We start from the raw sequence: 20,223 nt of genomic DNA, 5'->3' as shown, positions 1-20,223 counted from the left end.
ATGTTACTGGCATAAACACATCATACCAGGGAGGAAAAAACAAACCTATTTATTGGCAAATGAGCACAGGGGCCCCCTTCAACAAGAATTTTTACGGTAGGCCTTTGCAGTGCATTGGTTTTGGAGAGAGGGACAAATTGGGCTTCTTAAAAGGATGAATTCCTTGATATTTTCAATGTCACTGCTAAACAATATTTTTTGCTTAATGAAAGGGGTGCAGCTATTTACAGGGACGTGTGTGTTGCCAACAGTAAACAGAGCAAACAGATTCACACGGGTCAGCACAGGAGCTGCCCTTATTTCTGCAGAATGAGACACCAAATGATCTGTCTGGTTCAGTGCACTAGTTCTGGTAGTCCTGCACTTTTCCAAAGCTTTGCTGTCATGTGTTTGGGCACCAGCTGTAACAGTCTTAACCAGCCACATTCTCAGCCCTTCCCAGTGTAGTGTTCCTAGGCCAGAGTCACATGAAGTCAAGCTAGATGGTTGCTTAGGGCAGAAGGCTTCCTAGAGGAAGAAGAGGAAGAATTAGCCAAGGTCTTTCTTCTATTTGTCTGTCCCAGAGCCCTTGAAAACCAGACTTCTCACTGAAAAAAAAAGTTGTCTAGGGGAGTGGGGTGGGAAAATTGCTACTTTGTCCATTACCCTTATCAGGTCTGGACTGGCTGGCACTGATTCTATCCCATCATCCTAGGGATGGAAATTCTTAGGTTTTTTCTTTTATTACTCCTTCCCCATACTGGGAAGCTTTGAGTTAGATTCTTGCCTGCTCTTTAAAGCTATTAGGGGAATATTCTTTCTGTACACTTAGCTGCCAAGTAAAGCAGCGCTTTAATAATTCTACTGTTACCTTTACGTTGCCAATCCACTGACATTTGTAACAATTAAGAAAGTTTCAAAATATAAACAAAAATTAGACTAAGAATGAGCAAAGAAATTACTCTCTAATCTAACCAAAGCTGTATTACAGCTGCTTAGTGTCTGAGCTCAGCAGTGGGGAAGGGGAAGCATGATAAATGACTGAGGAAGGATGTGCTTCAATAGAGCTCGGCTTTGGTCTTCAAATTAAGCCAAAATGAATTGGGCAGAAACATACTTTGAAACAACGTCCTCTTGCCCCCTCCTTTTCCCCTGAGTACATTAATGATTACAAGATGTGGGATACATATCTGAGCAGCAACAAGAGCCTGCCTCCCAAAGTGGAGAGGAATATGGGAACGCACCCAGAGGAAACATAAGTTAGCCACCAGGCTCTTAACATTAAGAAGTACTATCAGCAACAAGGGATTGTAATACCACACATGTATCCAAACCAGGCTTTGATTCTGTATTTTTGTTGGGATGTTAAAGGTATAAAGTGGCTACTTTCAAATAAACAGACAGTTGTCTTTGTTTCTTTTTTCTGAAGACATGTATTTAAAGGTCAAAACTTTCTTCCATTTATAACATGAACATAATAGCACTTTACATTCCTTGGATATGAAATGGCTTTCTAAGACTTAATTCTATTTATAATCAAGGAAACTGAGGCACAGAGAGGTGAAATAACTGACAAAAAAGGCCAGAGTAAAACTATGTTCCTTGAAATCCAGTCCTATGTCCTGCTCATTGATTAATTCTGTTTATCTGGTGAGCAACATTTTGTCAACTCTTCAGTGACTTTTTATTGTTCTTTGAAGTAAAGCAAATTTAAGAGAGACAGAAAGAGAATACTGTGTCATGAAACAACATAAATCTCTCTTCCTGTGCCTCATTATTTTCTTCTTTGAGAAATCTGGGAGAAAAAGGCCATGTATTTTCTATCCCTTGCACTGTTTGCTTTGAATGTATTTAATCTGGATGGATTGGGAGGGTATGTTCTCAACAAAAAGCATTTTTCAGATTTATTGTTTGTCTCTGTAGATGAAAGAATTCACATTTTTGGAGATTTTTAGGATGTTATTTGGCTAAATTTAATTTTTCATATTATTAATATTTTGATATCTGAACTTAGTTCAAATTGTACCTTATGAGTGGACTCTTCCTTACAAGAAGATAGTATCTTAGATGATCTGGCTGTTTTATTTCTCCCTGTTTTTATAAAAATTCTCTCCTGCTCACAAGGCCGTGAATGGTATTCTCAGAGTAAAGGTTTGAGTGGGACAAAAGATGGATTTTCCCTTTTCTCAGCCCAGGACTAATGGTATGATGGGTGTTTGCAATGGTATCTTGGGCCACAGAGGTGTGGTAAACTTCCTTTCAAGATCCTCAAGAGCTGCTGTAAATTTAAGAGGGCTGCCTTAGTTCTGCACTAGGAAATACAAACAGCTTGTTGTAAGATGTTTCAAATCTCCTTCCCTTCTTTCCCCTCAGCTGCCTCTCCTAAAAGGTGCAGCTCAAAGATTGCCCAGAGACTTTTGCCAGGGAGTAACGTACTGGAATCTGTGTCTTTGGTTTCTGGTTAGACTAAATACTAAGCCATTTTACTAATAATTATATTCTAATGCCTCAGTTATCAACAGGGTAATTTATTGAGAGTTTAATAGTACCGGAATGTGTTTGGATTCAGTTTTTTCTCTGTGGTCAGTAAATGTATACTGCTACATGTACAGCCAGACTTCAGCTTTGTGTGATTTATTCCATGGTTATTTTAGCAGCAAGAAATAGCTGGATACCAGTTTTCTTTAATTAAAAGAAAAAAGAAAGAAGTAAAAAAGAGTCCAGGATTAGGACAGAAGACACCTTTTGTCATCGCTGCCTTCAAAATTACTCTGGGCTGAATTAATCTACAATCTGTCATATTATCCAAGGGTATTCTATGAATAACAAGTCAGTGCTACCTTTGGTGAAGATATAAAGGCAGAATATCAATGTCAGCATTAACTTTCAATAATTTGTTCCAGGTTTAGCTAATTCAGGTCAAAGTGTTCATCTATGTGATATGTCAAGCCACAACAAACTGTATTATGGATTGCATATTTTCTTCAGCCAAAGTAGGATCCAAAAGTGAAATAAGCGTGGATATGTAAACAGAGAAATTCATTTGGTGTCTAGGCTAGAAGGGGTGTATCCTAGCAAATCAAGAATTTGCAATTATTTCATTTTCTCACCTCTGAATTTTTTTTTCAGAAATACAGAATTAAAGTAGTAAAAAAAAAAAAAAAAGTAGTAAGTAAATGCCAATATGTTATCTACAGTCCAAATTAGATGTTCACTTTGCTCAGCAATAGCAGATATTTTCATGGCTTAAGAGGTTTTTCTATCCTTAAAAGAAACCTAAATGAACTTTCTCTAATAATTCTTTTTTTTAAAGAGCATGGAAATCTAATAATTTCTGCTGGTCATACTTATTTGGCTGTTAGAGATCTTCTGTCAGATTCTTTACCATGTTTGGATAATAGAGATAAGAAAGCTGGGCTCCAAAGATTTCATGCCAATTAAATGCAAAAAAAACTCCAAAGTGTCAGCACAGATACTGATAATGCATTTACCTCAGAAATCTGGCGGAAGAAAACCCTCATCACTAGCTTGGTGTGCTAATGCAGGGCCTTACTGCACTGGGGCTTGTGTGTGGGTACAATGCAGGTCCTTGCACACATTGGTGTGCAAATGCACACACATCCAATAATTGGGGTTTGCCTTATCTCTCATTTTAGGCTCTTATCTCACTGTTAGTGGTGGTTCTTAGGAACTGACAGACTCCTGATAAAAACACTTGGTGAAGTTGTCTCTTGATACTTCAGTTTAAGTAATTTTCCTCAATTATTTTGAATTATCAGCTTGTCTTTCTCATCAGAAATATTGGTCATTAATGCTAGCTTTAAACAGGAAACCTTGGATATATTTCATGGCTCTCATGGAAACATCTTCATTACAACAATCATGAGTCATCACTACTGTAATCTTGTTACTTTATTTGAATTACTGAAGGGGCTCTAGCACTCATTTTCTAAGAATTGACATTGAACCATAGAAGTAGGGCAAAAGCATCCTCTGAGAACCTGGACCCTGTCAAGACGGGGGTAGGAAGTTGCAAGGAACTCCGTTAACCATTGCCTCTCTCCCTCCATGTCTTCTTTCTGAGTATTGTTAGCTTGGATTTGGCAGGGAGTGGGGTTGGAGTCTGTGATCCCAGGGAACACATATTTTGACCAAATGTGGCCGCAGCAGCAAGGAATGGAAGACTAACCAAAGAATGGGGTGGTTTAGGAGAAAACCAAATGCTGTTTCCTGAGCTGTTAGAACCCCTCTTTGCCTATGGTGGGGATCCGTGCTGACCTTGAGGAAGTTTTGGTGTTTATGCAGATGCACAAAGTCCTTAGGCAGTCTGTGTTTCCTGCTCCCAAGGAAGTTCAGGTAACAAAAAAAGTGATATCCCTGCAGGGTATCCTTCCTCAGGAATTAGTAGCCAAGGGAAGTATGAAGTGCACTAGGATCATGGGTGCTTTCAGGGGATAATACTAACAATATAGGCAACCAGCTAGGGATGGCTGGTGAACTTGTGCTAAGAGCTCTGGGGGAGAGGAGGAGGGGGAAACATTCAGCAGAACAAATCCAGGGTTGGTTCTGTGGAACTCACTGCACAAGGAGTGGGGATAGACAGCTTTTTGTCTAGACAGCAGTTGAGCACTGGAGTCTGGGGTGCAGAGTAGGGGAGGATGTGTACAGGGACAGGGCAGCATAAGCCACTATGGAGAAGGGTCAACCAAACCTAAACACTTTGAATACAACTGACCTGATCCTAAATTTTAGCAGAATTGTTAAAAAAGCAGAAACTGGGAAAATAAGCACCCTGTACAGGTTGGGAGTAGAGTTCAACTTTGTTTCAATATCTGGTCCCGCTCTAGTAGGCATGGAGAGGAGACAAGCTGTGGCATCTCAGCCTTCAGAAAACTAAAAGTGGAGGATTACTACAACATGTTTCCTCTGGCTAAGGAAGAAAACTCAACCTAACTCTTTTTCTCACATAAAGTCTTGAAATTATGGATGAAAGTAAGATCCTCTCTAAAAGCAAATAAACAAAAAAGTCCTTAATTTATTGTCCAGAAGAACTTAATTAATCAAGATTGCTATATTGCTGGGACCTTGCAAACTCTTCTATTGCAGTACCCATGTTAGGAGCATCAGGAAGTGGCCTGTTTGAACTTATTTTGTGGCTATGGTATTAGCAGGAATGTTTTCCAACTACCTTATAGGAAAGAGATCACCAATCCAATAGTTTTCAGTAATACTCCATTGAGTATTACTGAGTTTCCTAAACAGCTTCAGGCAGCTTTAGAGGAGGAAGGCAGCTTTGGCCAAACGGTGCGTGCATCTTCACACCCTGGAAAATGGTCGTATTTCTGCAGAGCTTATTTGGGCCTATATGTAAACAGAGTTAAAATTCTGCCTTCAAATAAGCATCAGTCTAACCTCTGCATTTATACAACCTAGTGGCTTTGTAAGCAACCTGCAATACTCCTGTCTTGATCGTAAGAGTTTATTTGAATTGCAGTATTGCTACAATATTGACCTTGTTGGCATTGTTTTTATATTGTTAAAGGAATATCAATTTCTGTATTGGATCATGTGGAAATTATAATGTAAAACAAAAACCCAAAAAAAACTCAAACCAAAGAAGCACAGCCCAAACCAGTTCATAGTCAAGGTAAAGTGATTAAATTCTCTCCAGCTTTGGCTTTGTTGGAACAGAGCTGGCAATTACTGCCCAAAAGTAGAGATGCTTTAGAAGCCACAAAATAGTATTAGATAATCTCAATAACCTCTCAGCTCAGGGTTAGGGGTTCACTGATTTTTGTCTCGCAAGAGACACGCGTTTTTGCTTTATTACACCTTGGGATGCATTCTTCCTTTAGCTGAGGTAATTTCCTAGATGAAGTGCTGGCCGTGGCTGGGTCACTGCAGTTTGTCTCCTGTTCAGGTCTCTAATATGTGCTGTCTCCACTGCCTGTTGTTGTGGCCTTTAGCCTGCTTGTGCTCCTGGGAGTCTCCTGAGGAGCAGCTTCAAGAAAACCCTGCTGCCCCTTTGTGACCATGAGGGGAGGCTTTGCTGTCTCAATGGCCGGCTGCAAGGCTCTCTTATGCCCTGCGGAGTTCTGAAATTCCTGTTGGCAAAGGAGCGCTCCAATCTGCATTATTCTGGCTGCTGCAGGAAATGAACGGTGGCTGGAGTCTTGCCACCCTTTTGGTTATGCAAATCGGGAATTATGCAGAGGAGCTATTTGAGTCTTGTTTTATTTTTGCTTAATCAGTTGTCAACATGTTTATACAGTTCAGTCACTGTCACTTGCCATTGTTTTGCCCTGACTCCATGTTTGTGGAGGAGTTCATCACAGGGAAGGGCGGGCAGAGAGGCTGCTCCTTTGAGAAGCAGCCGGGTGAGGCTTGCAGGCATTTCCCAAGGGCTCTGGGAAGCCACCATCCTACCCAGGCACTGCAAACCCCACGAGGCAGAGAAGAAAACAGAAATTGCCAACTGGTGGATCTACCTATTAAACCCATGCCAAATCAGTCCCATTTCATGCTGGCTTGTCCTAAGAGGGATTCCTGTCTTAATGAAAGCTGTGCAGATCTAGAGTAACTTTATCATCTGTAATTGGGTTATCCTGGATTTATTCCACCCCAAGGTTGGTATGTGGTGCAGATCCTCCCTCATGGTAGGAGGAGGGAAGGGTGAAGGCAGCAAGCTTTAATGTCTGCGCTGCCACCTACCCAGGTACTGTGGCCAAGAAAGACTGTGACAGGTAGAAGTGAGAGTTACTCCCATTAGGCAGACCAGAGTATAAACCTTTCATCCTTACTGGGTAATGACTGAGTGAAGCGAGCAGCATTCACCCACTTGTTCTCATTAGGGTGGATTCCATTGGGGCTCAGGGCTTCCCTTGGCACAGAAAGCTATAATTCATATTTCACAACACTAGCTCTTGTAAATATGATGTAGAAATCAATAAGTTCATTTTTAAATTCATGTTCCAGTTTTCAGGTTATTAAGAAGTTTCTCATAGCCTACTTTGTACAGATCTTACTGGGTGTTCTGTCATATCACCTCTAATTATGTGTTGCCTCTTAAAAATACACACTCGCTTGTTTTTTTGAATCACAGAAACCCTGAAAGAAATGATTTTTTCAGTTCTCAAACCACCATTAATCATGACAGCTGTTGTAACTCATAGAGGCAAATTGTGAGCGGATTTTTCTGGGGCTTTGGGGTTTTGGTGGTGTTTGGTTTTTTTCTTCAGATAACCTTACCATAGTTTGCAGTTACTTTCAAGTAGTGTGTAAAGGATGCATCCAGTGTCTACAAAACATTGGCCCCCCACTAAAGAGTAACTATGAATTTATACCTGCTAAAGCTGGCATTTGCAGTGTATTTAGAGCAATATTCCCACCCCTCAGATAAAAAGCAAAGCTCGTTTTCTTTTTTTTTTTTTCATAGTCATAAAATTGGTGGCAGGTAGAAACAGCAGCTTGTTCTCATAAATGAGAAGAGCTGTAAACATTGATTAATCTTCATGTAAATTCCTTTTGCCACAACCCTGCTGACAGATCATTATCCTCTCAGATGCCTGTCTCTTTAGCCATACTGCCTTGCCACTTTGTCATCCTCTATTAAGTAAACTGGGTTGTGCCTGGCTTGGAAAGGAGAACAATAGAGACTTGGGTGTTGCTGTCGGGGCTGTTGGCAAATTAATAGATGACACCTCTTGCCACTTAGAGAAGCAAGAGGAGGACTAAATGAGTTCATCAGCACAAGGCTCAGCAGTGGTGTTTTGGCTCGGCTTATTGTGGCTGATGAGACACAAAACTAAACTCTAACAGTTGCTCAGCTCCTTGCATGATTGTTAAGCCTGGTGTCTTGGCCAAGTTCCATTTTGGGTCATTATGTTGTCCTTTCTGCTGTTCCCCTGTAGTTTCAGCTGGATTAATTCTTTTTTACTTCCCCTTCTGGAACCAGTTATTTGGCACTGCTGCCACTCTTCACTGCCATCCCAGAGGCTGACTGCATGTCAGTGGTAGGTGGATGTGAGGGAGTAATCTTCATCTAAAGCCTTTAAAGCACTTGATCTAAAAAGATGAAAGGACTCTAAATAAAGGAAGAGGTATCACTGTTATTCAATCACAAATAGAAAGAATTTCCTATGCTCATCATATTGAGGTTGACACCTGGTACTCAAGGAGAGGAAAAAGTCTTTTGAGTTGGTTTTGGTTTCCCCATTCTCCCATTTATACTTCATCTAAAAGCCTGCTTGACCATATTGCTTTTATCTAGTCACTACTGACCAATAATGCGTTTATTACACTGCAGTATTTCCAAGGTAACCCTGTCAGCTAGAGGTGAAAATTGTTGCATTCAATTTCCTCTGCACAAATGACATTTCTTAGTCAAAATGCACATGATAAGCAAGTTATTGTCCATCCAGCACTGAGGAAGGACACCTCCAGAGTTATTAGTAACACTAATTTGTACATATGAAACAAACCAAACCAAGCCAAACTTTCCCCAAAGCACTGTGCTCTTAAATATAATGAAACAATACTAGTTATTATCTACTGTCAGCAGCATATGAGAAATGCCAGATTAAATGTAAATTATTACAAATACAGCTATCCTAAGTAATTTACATATATTTACAGAATATTTCTTGTGTATAAGCAAATACTTACCATTAGCTATAAATCTTTCAGTTTTCAGTGTTGTCAAATGCCTTTGTCCATCATATTATGGTCTTAAGCAACCTCTGTTCTGTATTTTCATAATCTTCTTGCTAATACCATGGAATAATAGTCTTTGGCCTTTAGTTGAAGGTGTGGGACTAACTATTACTATGAGAAAAACAAATGAAGTGAACATGCTGACCTCATTACAAAATAAGTGGTTGCCAAACAAATATTGCTAGCTTCTTCCTTAGAAACAATCTGATATGAAGCAGACAAGTATGTCTTCTGTTCAGCTTGTAAATACTTTGCATAAGTGTAATTAAGGACACCCATTTTTTCCCCACAGCCAATTTTAATTATAATCCTCTTCTCTTCCAATGTCCGTATTTTTCTTATTGAGGTCATGGGTTGATTTTAATATTTGCAGGAGATAACAGAACTGAGGTCTTCTATGGAAACTTGAGATGTCAGATTATTTTTATCGAAAGCCACATTTTGTTTTAGACTCAGGATCCCAATAGTCACTCTTAAGAGATGGCATTGCCAAAAAAATTTAATACCCCTACTTCCCCTTTTGCTTCCAAGAAATCTTACTACAGAGCAATTTTTTCCTTGAGAAGTACCAGAAACTTAGAGTAGTTAACATTTGGGAATGTCAATTCAGTGGAAGGAAGGAGGATATATCTAAATGTCAGGATGTTAAACACCATTTTATCTGTCTTTAGATTTTTTGAGTACAATACAAAAAAAAATCTATTTTGATTAGAATCTTTGTATAAAATTAGCGCATAGGATAATTACTTTGGGTGAAACATTAGCACATATAAATTTTAAGAAACTATGTTCTTTGGGCAAGGCTTACATGAGGACTTTGAGTTTATTTTAGGATTCATTTTTTCTCCTAGAAAATGGAAATGCATGCTAGTTGTCTTGTAATTCTAGTATTTCTAGTTCTTGTGTTTAATATCTAATTGTAGAAAAATAAAGGAACAAGTAGTGAAGCAGCAGGCAAAATTTTGATTGTAATGTGATTAGAAGTTTGATAAAACAATGCTAACATGACATAGTTCTTTGTAAAACTGTGCTATATATTTTTACTACTGTGATTTCATTAGTGTGTTGGTCAATTTTCTGAGGTGGTATTTTACAGAAATCAAAACTATATCAATAGTCTTACTAAATCACATATGCATTAATGAAAAATATTTTTAATGAACTCTGGGTGAAAAGTTGAATTTGTCTTGACAAAGTCTCTAGAAAGGCTTCACATGATGTATGGTGAGCTAGTAATTTTGTTTTGTTTCCATGAGAAAAGAATAGTAAATTCCTTTTGCCACAACCTTAGTCTGTGAGTTTGGTGGGCCAATGTCACGAATGTTGCTAAGGAGGAGTAAAAATCAGACTTGGGTAATTTAGAGCTGACGCATCTGGCAAAAATAAAACACAGCACAATACTACTGAAAAGTTCAAGAAATGCTCAGACATTAGTGAAAAGTGAGCTAGACTTGAGTATGCAGGAAGGAATGAGTCATATTTGTCTGCCCACACATTGGTGCCAGTGTACCAGGCTTGTGAAGTGTGACGGTGTCTCTGTTACAGCTACAAAACTATTTAATGAACACAACAAATGCATTAGCAAATGAAAAGGTGTCTGAAGAAGAATTTGAGTATTCTATGAGATAAATTGCTCTGTCATAGATAGGTCAGGCCTATGCACATAGACAGCCTGGCCTGCCAGATTCTCCTGGCCTGCTTCTTTGAAAGGTCACAGAATTTAAAAGGGGAAAACTGGGGGCTGGATTGGTTATTCTGCCAGGCTCATAGCCTGTGTGCCTGTGGAATATGCTCTCTCCTTTCCCCCGCCTTCTGTAGCATCTGCCACTATCACAAAAGCAAATCCATACTTATGCTACTGAAATGTGCATAGGGGGAGATCCTGATAAATGGCATATGTAATCCTGGTCACAGGGTGGCCATTGGTATGTGTGTCAAAGCAGGTGACTTAATGCTGAGATGCTCTCTCCCAGCTCGCACCTACTCATTGTATCATAGGGATGTATTTATGTCTCAGTTTGCAACAGGTAATCTCAGTCCTGGGTACTATTTACCAGATGGCTTTTGCAGCCTTGATTCTTCTTCTGGAATTAAATGTCTAGGCCCTTAAAAGCAAAATTATTTTTATCCCTATGGCACTTTTCCCCCTGCTCTTATCCAATAGTTCCAGCCTTTTTAGTCCCTATGTATGAGACATCTCTTCTTTTAAGCTGCTGCAGAGGTAAAAGCTTGTGTCTCTGTGCTGAGGACAGCATGAGTAGACTTGGTTCTGGTGACTGTTATAATTAGGGCATAACTTTACATATAAAGTAACTTCTTATATATAAATCTACTAGGCCCATCTAGATAGGAAGCTGGGAAGAACCTACTTCAAAAATCCAACTTTAGTGTAATCATGGCAGGTAAAATCTGGAAAATACCCACATTTCCATAAACTAAGCAGTTATGAAAGCAACAGGGCTCTGTGAACCCTGAACAAAGGTGTTGTGTGTGTACTGAGAAGGTATTTTGCTGAATCAGAAGGATTCAGAACCTGGAATCCTTCTCCATTAGGAAAATTTAGAAATCCTTAGGGTATCAGGGTACTTCAGTTTGTTTGTAAGAAACTTCATTAATTGCCTTGACTAGAAATCTGACAGAGCAGAATTCCCTGTGTGGACTCCCAGCACTGTCTGACCTGTGTAAGAAAAAACCACAGCTTTTCTGGCATCTCTGGACTTCTGCTGCCTAACTTGAAAATGCCTCCAGACTTGAGGTGCTCCTAGGGCTAGGGATCACCTGAGCAGGTTTTGAAGTTTTGGACAAGACTATCTATAAAGCAGAAATTGAGCTGCTCATTAGTCTATATTGCATGGAAGAATTGGCTGTGTGAGACCCTTGGGATGCCAAGAAACAGCAGGGAGGAGGAGAGGCTCTGCTCTCTTCTGCCGCCCTTGTTTACAAATACTGGCAAATGTAAGTACTTCTTTTAGCACAGTTATCCAGTGGAAACTGCTATTCACACAAAGAAAAAGTATTTAAAGAAGCATCTGAGTTTTGGAAGCTACCAGAGGAAAACTAAGGAGGATGCTGAATGAAACATTATAAACTTGTGTGGCAATAAGTTTAATATTTATTGAAGAAAAAACATTCCAGTGGTTCATTGGTGTGTGTGTCTGAAGGATGAAGTCTAAGGGAAGGACAGGACAGGGAGATGCTTATGAAATACAAGGAAAAAGGCCAAGTTTTACATAACCTGATTTTAGAAATATAAAATTGATAAAGCTTGGCAAGGAATTGTATGTGGTTATCCAGTTTGACTTCTAAGGGAAATCAACACTTGGAAGTAAAGTTGTGTCTTGGATAATCAACCTAGACTACAAAAAGATATTCTCATAGTTGAGAATAAACTTTAGATCTTTAGATCTTTAGATCTAAACTTCAAGTTTCTTATAAATTTTTATATTTGAGTGAAATTATGCCATTTGAGTTAGTACTCTTGGGGATAAAGGAAGGACTGAAAACTGGGAGTTATGGAAAAGGGAGGTAAATTGAGTCCACTTTTCTCAGTGTTCTAGTACAATAATAATATTGGTTATTACAAGCAGTGGAGAACCCATCCAGAACTGGTTTTGGTATGTGGACATAAATTCTAGCAATGCTTGTTGTCATATGGTATTAAGAGATTTCAAAAGTAAAAATGATGACACTAAAATTGCAGTCAATCTTGAGAATTAGTTCTATAATAATTGTGAACTGATTTTGTGTTCTTAGATGTGAAGGGAACCCAAAAAGATGTGAAGTTGCATGTAAGTCCTAACATAGATTCCTGTAATTTAAAATTGCATTGTGCTTGGATACTTCTGCTTTAAAAGCTGCTGATAACAAAAGACACCTACTTTTACATTTAAGCTATGAAATTTGTTTTGGTCCACTGTGGGCAATGAAAGGATTAGCTATAATCATAACTAGGCAACAGTTGTTGTTCTGTAGTCCTGTAATTGTGATGAAAGTATATAATCCACTTCTTTTCTTGCAAATCCTAATTTACAGATGTTAGTAGAAATTGGAGGTAAATGTAGTTCTGTCATAATCTACTTTCTGTCAGATCTCCACAACAGAAATGAAAATAGAAGATTATTGCATAAGGAAAGGATTTTTTATTTAAATGATCTTTTCTCAAACATTTCTAGCACTTGAAAGCTGTCTCCTTCAAAGTGATGGAAACAAAAATGTAAAGCAAGTCTAAAGACTTCCATTTCATTAGAGTTTGCTGGAAAAGGGGAATACTGCTTTATTTAAAGTACTCAGAGATGGGGTACTGGGGAACTGCAAGTTTCATGCCTCAAAATGGAAAGTTTCCTACCAGAAACAGAATGTATATGAGCTTCTGCTGTGTTCTACAAGCCTAGAAACTCTCTTTTTTCTCTCCCTTCTTTTTTAAAGTGGAGGTAAATCAAAAATTAATCTTTCATTTCCAGAAGAAAATGGTTTAGAAACACTGACCCAGTTTCCTCGTGATGAGACTTGGGGGATGTTGGTATTAAAAATTATTCAAGGTAATTTCCAAACTTTTAAATTTAAAATTTAAATTTTAAATTTAATTTAAATTTTAAAACTTCTAATTTCTTCAGAGTTCTTTACGAAATAAGGTGGGTTAAATTATTTTTATCCACCGAAATTGAGGAGCGTGTTGTTAATGCAGCTAGTTTTTACCGGAAAGCCTTTATTCTGAATAATTGTGTATTCTGTTCAGGACCTTGCTGATGGGAAGCAAAGTGTTTCTCTCCTTCATTTGCAGTACTCAAGTGAAGAGCCAGATGGGTCCAGTAGCTAGAATTAAAAAAGAAGCTCTCCTATGCCTTTGGTCTGAAGTTCAATATCGTTATGTCCCTAATAGCAGCTGCTTCTGTTTGAACCCTGGGTTATGAAAAATGAACTGCATTAAATGGGAAATCATTAACTATCAGCTGAGTAATAGTACTGTACTTTGTTGGCCTGCCTAAATCACCAGTGTCTGCTTCCTCACATGCAAAGAGTTGCTCTTCAGAATAACACAGTGAAACACTGGCAGAAGGGCTACTACTTAAGCCTGAAGCCACACAAAAAAACCCTCTCAAACACCTTTTTCTTCCTTTTTTTTTTTTTTTTTCTATTAGGTTTTCAGCCAGTTATTGATGATCAGCATACAGGCAGCTGAGGAAGTGATAAAACAGTTTTATGCCAAAATTCCCCATGTGTGTGCATATGTGTGAATAGGCATACATATACCACATATATAGACATTGTTAATTCTTTTCTTGTTCAAAATTCTCCCTGTTACGTGCTTGTCCTGCTTTAAAATCTGTTAAATTGTATCTGCCTGCTATCTTGGCTTTTTTGTGAAGGCTGAATTTGCTAGTTTTATCTTTCTTTTATGCAGGATGTGAAAACCACAAAGAGAAAAACATATGCTATTTGAAAATCACATCAAATCAGGAATGATGTTGATGGCCTGAATAAAAATTGTTCCAAACTAGACCTTTATTTGTCTGAAAGAATTAGTTTCTATAAAATGTCACAACAGATTAGTACTGGAAAGCTCCCTATTGTGTGTAGTCTCAGAGTGCTGAAACAGATCAGCTGTGGCTTCTGAATCTTTGCAGCAAGATTTTTTTTTTGCTCATCTTTGCTGTTTTGTGTGTTTGCAGGGTGTTTGGTACTGCTTTTCCCAGTGTTTCTGCTCTCAGTCCTTTATCATTTTATATTGTTATACAGTCAAGAATAATATAACAAGAGAAGTAACCATTACCATACAGCTCTCAGCTCAAACTTCTATAACCTCATCTATTCCAAAAGCCAAATAAGACATGAAATGCCCACTCCCCAAGTTAATGATGCTGAAATAAGGTGAAGTCATGCACATATGAAAGAAAGGGATTGCTCTTACCCTTTTTTACAAGGAAAATCAATGTCTTATGAGGTGAATTATTGCTAGAATTTATATGAAAGCTTTCAGTGTTATGCTGTTATTTGTATGAAGTGTGCAACAGGTGACTCTTGAGGTTTTAACTTAGAAGGAAACTATAACTGCTAGTAATGTTCCACTCATTAATACAGCTCCATGAAACCGTGTGAGATAAGCATATGGGATGGGAAATGCTTCAGCAAATAGAAATACTATTCAAACTTAGACAGATGCACTGCAGACTTCTCCATAGCTTAAGTTTAGAGGTTACAAGAGTTCCAAATCCGTCTCTAGTTACTTCTCTGTACTTATCCTTTTTCTTCTTCTTGATGTAAGATAAAGTGCTGAAACTGGTACAAAAAAGCCTCTAAATGCAATAGCCAGTGCTGCAAAGAGCCATACTTTCTTATTCTCTTCATATATTAGCTAATGAATGCAATGGCACAATTCAGCAAAATAGCAAATGATATGGCTAGAGCTAGAGAACATATTTTTCTGGAACATGAGATAAATAGTATTTAAATAAGAGAGTGTTTAATGGGATGTGAAACTATGATAAATATATATATTACATATTCTTTGATACTTGCTGAGGCATCAGAGAGCTGTGCTGTCTTAAAGGCAGAAATTCATGAGAATTGCTGTCTGCACTCTTGGTGTGGGTACATAGTGAAAATAGGATCCAGAGGACTTCTAAGTACTGAGAGAGAAGATTAACCCTCTGATTTACAGCATTAGCATCTCTTTCATTTCTAATGCTCAGACATACAGTTATATATGTGATGGTGCCAAGCCTGAACCCTGTATATTCCTGTTGCTCTCTGAGGTCTAATAGTGCAGATTAGTGGGCCATATCTGACTGTTCTGATCTAGCAAGGATGTTATTTGTGAAGCCCAAGAATGATGAAACAATAGACACTGCTAAGGTAAGATGTCAGCTTTAGATCCTCTTGGTAGTTTGCTGTCTCTAGAGGTGAAATTTGGGAATCAAATATTCAATAAATGAAACTTTTGTAGAGGCAGACCATGTAGTTCATGATGAAAATAAGTGGCTGTGAGCCTGTTGATCAATTACAGGCTCAGGTGTACACTTTGAGTCCCTTTCTCTTACTGTCCTAACAGTTGAAGTGTAACAGAAGTACAGGATATGAAAAGTGTTGAAATTGCCCTATCTCCAGTCATTGCCCTTAAATCTGACAGAAGAGACAGCAGTCGAAGATCCTTTGACTAATTTGAAAACTGTAAGCAGTTACATCAGCTGTGTTGTGTGGTAGCCAAACATGGCTAGTGTTAGCAAATAATGAGTTGTGTTTGTTGTGGAGTTAGTTTCTATGAGATCTCAATCACTTCACACAGGACACAATCTATTGCTGAGCTGTAAAAAGTGAGTCCTACCTCACTGCACCCTCTCACTGTCATGGCATCATTCTGCTGATACTTCCAGTGCTAAATATAAGTTCAGGCTTGAAGAATTAGATCATACTCCCTAACTTTAGTTTCCTTTTCATCACACTGGGAGGTGTGTCTTGCTTAAATACCTGGTAAAATATCTCCTGGCTTTTCAGCAAGGACTGTTGGCAAAACAATCTAGCCCATACATTTTCTTTCATCACTGTTAGGGTATAAATTAACTTGTAAAGCACATCATTCTTAACATGAAAAAATAGGCCTCAAAGTGAAGGGCATCATCAAATGTTTGCAATTAAACACATCATCTGCATTTCCACTGATAGTGTCTGAACATCCTGCATTTAAAATGAGTTGCACTGGAAACAGAATGAAAAAAATGTAGCCACCACTCCTAGGTCAGGACAGAATACCAGTACTCACCATTCCCAAGATGTCTTTCTTAATCCCTGTGATTAAGTACATGAATTTATCCACCTCTTCTCCCTCCATCTCTTATCTCTTGTTTGTTTTTGTATCAGGAGCCACAGTGACTGGGATTGAACCTTGGTAAGCATGGAAGGTAGTGCCCTGTGTGTGGGACACATACAGGGATTGTCACAGTCTCTCCATACCAATCATATTAGGTGGCACTATTATAAAGCTACTTTAAAACAAACAACCCCCCCCCCCCAAAAAAAAAAAAACCAAAACCCTAAAGACAGTGTGGTATCTTTCAGTACTCAAACTGATGCATCTCCCAGTTTGTCTCTAACTATATAATAATAATGAACTAAGAAATAAGCTTTTAACAATTAATATAAGATTAAAGGCTAAGCACCCTTTACTACCTGAAAAGCTTAAAAATACTCTGTATCTTTTAGATGTTTCTTTTTAAAGAAGTTGTGCTAATCAATTTCTTTTCAAAGCACTTGAGTTCCTAGCAGTTTCCTAAAACTGGAGAGACATTTCTGTTCTTTGTAAGCTAAATCAATCTCTGAAGAGCCTTATAAAAATAAAATAGCTTAAGGATGAAACAGCAGTAAGAAAGGAGATCAATCTACCAATTTATCAGTCTATCTATTTTCTAGCCATATCTATCTATAATGGTTAAAAGTTTTAAAGGACACTAAATTTAAGTATTTTATATTGCTTTTTATAAGGGCATTTCAATTTATCTCTATTCCTTTGGAAAGATGAATATTGTCACTGCACGTTGTAGGCTTGTGTTGGCTAAAAAGAGTCAGGGGCATGACAGCATTTATAGAAGGCATGAGCTCAAATGTCAGTAGAGCATCCAAAAATGGATGAAGCATCACCCAGCCACTGCCATCTGTTGAGTGTTTCATGACAGCTGTATCTCTTGACCAGAGCTGGTGCAGATAATCATGAAAGGCACAGAGGAAGCATACAACAGTTATACAGAGAAAGGGGAGGGGGGAATTCCACTTTAAACATTGTTTTTAATTGCACCATAATGATTTTTTAACAGACACCATGGTATGTAGCTTAGGCTCTGGCCTGAGTTAAAGCAAACAATAAACCACAGTGCAGCTGAAAAGCAATTGAAATTCCCTCTGCTAGAAGCTTTTGTCCAGGCTAAGTATTTAATAGTGCTTCTCCCAGAGACTTTTGCCCTAAAGATACTCCTGCTGCAACAAAAGAAGAAAAAAAACCCAAACAACAACTAGGAAAAAACACCCCACAAAAAACCAACCAAACAAACAGAAAAAAATCCTTGCCTCAGCTATTGCATCAACAGGACTATCAACCCAAATATTCTTGTTATTGACTTACTAAGGGGAAGGCAGGGTTCTTAAGCCTTTTACCTCTTAGAGAGGAGGAAACTTTAGGCCATGAAATTTCAGGTCCTAACACTATGAGGTGCACTTAAACTAAACGCTGGCTGAAAGAATAAATGACTGTGGAATAGAGTAAAATCATTCTGGTTTTCCTATCATTTTCCCCAGCATATGGATCTGCTTTCTCCCCCAAGGCATACAAAACTACCATCTGACTTTATTGTTTCTGATACAAACTCTCATAAGCTGGGGAGACTTCTAGATGAACTGGCAACCCGGACATGAAATCAATGGCACAGGCAGTAGCACAGGGTAGGTGTCATTGCGAGGCAAAGCCTTTGATGTGAAAGCCTTCTCTTATCCTCTTATCTAACCCTTGCCTTCCCACAGCCGTGCCTCATATTGTTCTGTCACTTCAGTATGTCAGGGTTGCTGTTATTACAGCTCTGGGTTACCCAGCAGATGTTGCTGTGAAGTGGTACAGCACAAACAATGGGAGTTTAGTTCGTCCCTTTGATAATGCTAATAAAGCACACTGCTTGGGAAGTAAAATTGCTTAAAGATACGTTACTTGTGAACATATCCAAAGTTTGGAGCTGAGACTTTTGCACAATTTCAGATAACTTTACATGTCTACAACTTTATGGGCAAGTTCAGATGGTGTTAGATGAACTTCAGCGCCTCACTTACCTGATATGACACTGATACAACTGTTATATGTACCGGGGGTTTAGATCTTTATGCTTTAAAAGTGAATGATAAAATGAAAATCATAGCATAATGAATGCTAGCAGCTGTGCCTGAGTCTGCAGCACAGAGATTATTCAATAACTCAATGGGTTGCTGATATGGTCAAGCCTCAGAAGATTATTTTTTTCTTTTGTAAGAACAAGGGAGGTTATGATTGCTGCCATGTAGCTCAACAGGATCCTCAATATCTCTAAAGAAATGATCCCTCCCAGATTCAGATAACAGTTGACCATGTAATCTATCCAAAAACAAAATTGCCTTCAGGACATACAAGCCAAAGTTCACTTGTAGTACTGGTTCTTCTTTTATTAATCCCAGAAAGATGTCAGGCTGTAGTATGTCTGCAATATACTTTAGGCAGCTTTGTTTATTTCTTACATCCATTCAAACACTAATAAGATGAGGAAATATGTAATTAATAATAATATGAGGAGGGGTGCCAAAGGCCATGACTTGCCTTCGTGATGCATTGCTGCATATCTGAACTGCTCTGCTAGTTTAAATACCTTACACAATGTTAACCTTATCTGCCAGCTAGCCTCTGTTACTATTTGAAGTAGGAGTGGGTAGGAGTTATTTCTGAGATGTGTGTGATTCCACAGTGTTGGGTTACACTTGAGAGAAAATGACATTTCAAATACATATATGTATAAAAAGTACATTAAAGCAGGGCACCTTTAAAGTACCACTTCTGCTTCTAGGTCAGTGGGAGGCTCTGGCTTACTGCTACATTAGTGTTTACAAAATTCTTTGGCATTTATATCTTTTTATTTTACAAGTTTACTCTGAAAGAAGCTAGTAAAACGAAACATAGGTCTACCCTCCCCCCCCCCCCCACCAAAGTCACTTTTATGTTTCTTTCTTTTTTAACATGGCAAAGTGGTTGTAAAATGTACTCTTGATTCTTAAATAAAACAGCATGTAAGTAGGATGGGTATGGGAAGTGGGCCCCTTTCTTGAGATTTTATAGACCGCACAGGACCTCAGACAGGAACAATGATGCTAAATGTAGATTTATTTTTTAAGGGTTTGCACAGAGTGCTTCGCATTGCTAAGTAAAGACAGCAGATTCTTCTAAAAATTTCTAAGAAACTGTTAAGACAAGGAGAACTATTTCTTAATGATCAAACTTATGTTCAGTTGTTGTACAATTAAGGAAGAAATGGGTGATTGCAGAATAGCTATTCAGACTCCTGTGAAACTTAACAGGGAATGGGATTGCCCCTCTAAGAAGAATAGGACAGACCATATAATTCGACATCTGGGATCTAGGAAGACCCCCAGTTGAGGGTACTATTGAAATTCAAAACCAAGAAAAAAGTGTGTGAGGGGGAACCCTGCAATAGCTGCAATTGTGATGCCTGCCTTGTTTATGATTAAAGCTGATTAAAAATGCAAAAAGTACATTTCATTGTAAAAAACAGTGAACTGGAAGAGAGGAAAGAAAAGGATTTAGGATTCAATTTTGCAAATTTTAAATCCAAGGATTAAATGTGGAAAGGAATAGATCTGCAGCATTTTGAGGATTGGGGTTTTTGTTTAAGACTGCAATTGTGTGCTCTTTTTTCCAAGGTAAGCGAATGTTAAGTACGCTGAGATGCTATTGCTCCATGCTTCCATGCTAATAAGGCGTGCTTCCCACAGTGTGTGACAGAAAGGATGAATACC

The sequence above is a fragment of the Agelaius phoeniceus genome, chromosome 8 (assembly GCF_051311805.1).
Source record: "Agelaius phoeniceus isolate bAgePho1 chromosome 8, bAgePho1.hap1, whole genome shotgun sequence".
NCBI classification, from domain to species: domain Eukaryota; kingdom Metazoa; phylum Chordata; class Aves; order Passeriformes; family Icteridae; genus Agelaius; species Agelaius phoeniceus.
This window is presented reverse-complemented; position numbering follows the sequence as displayed.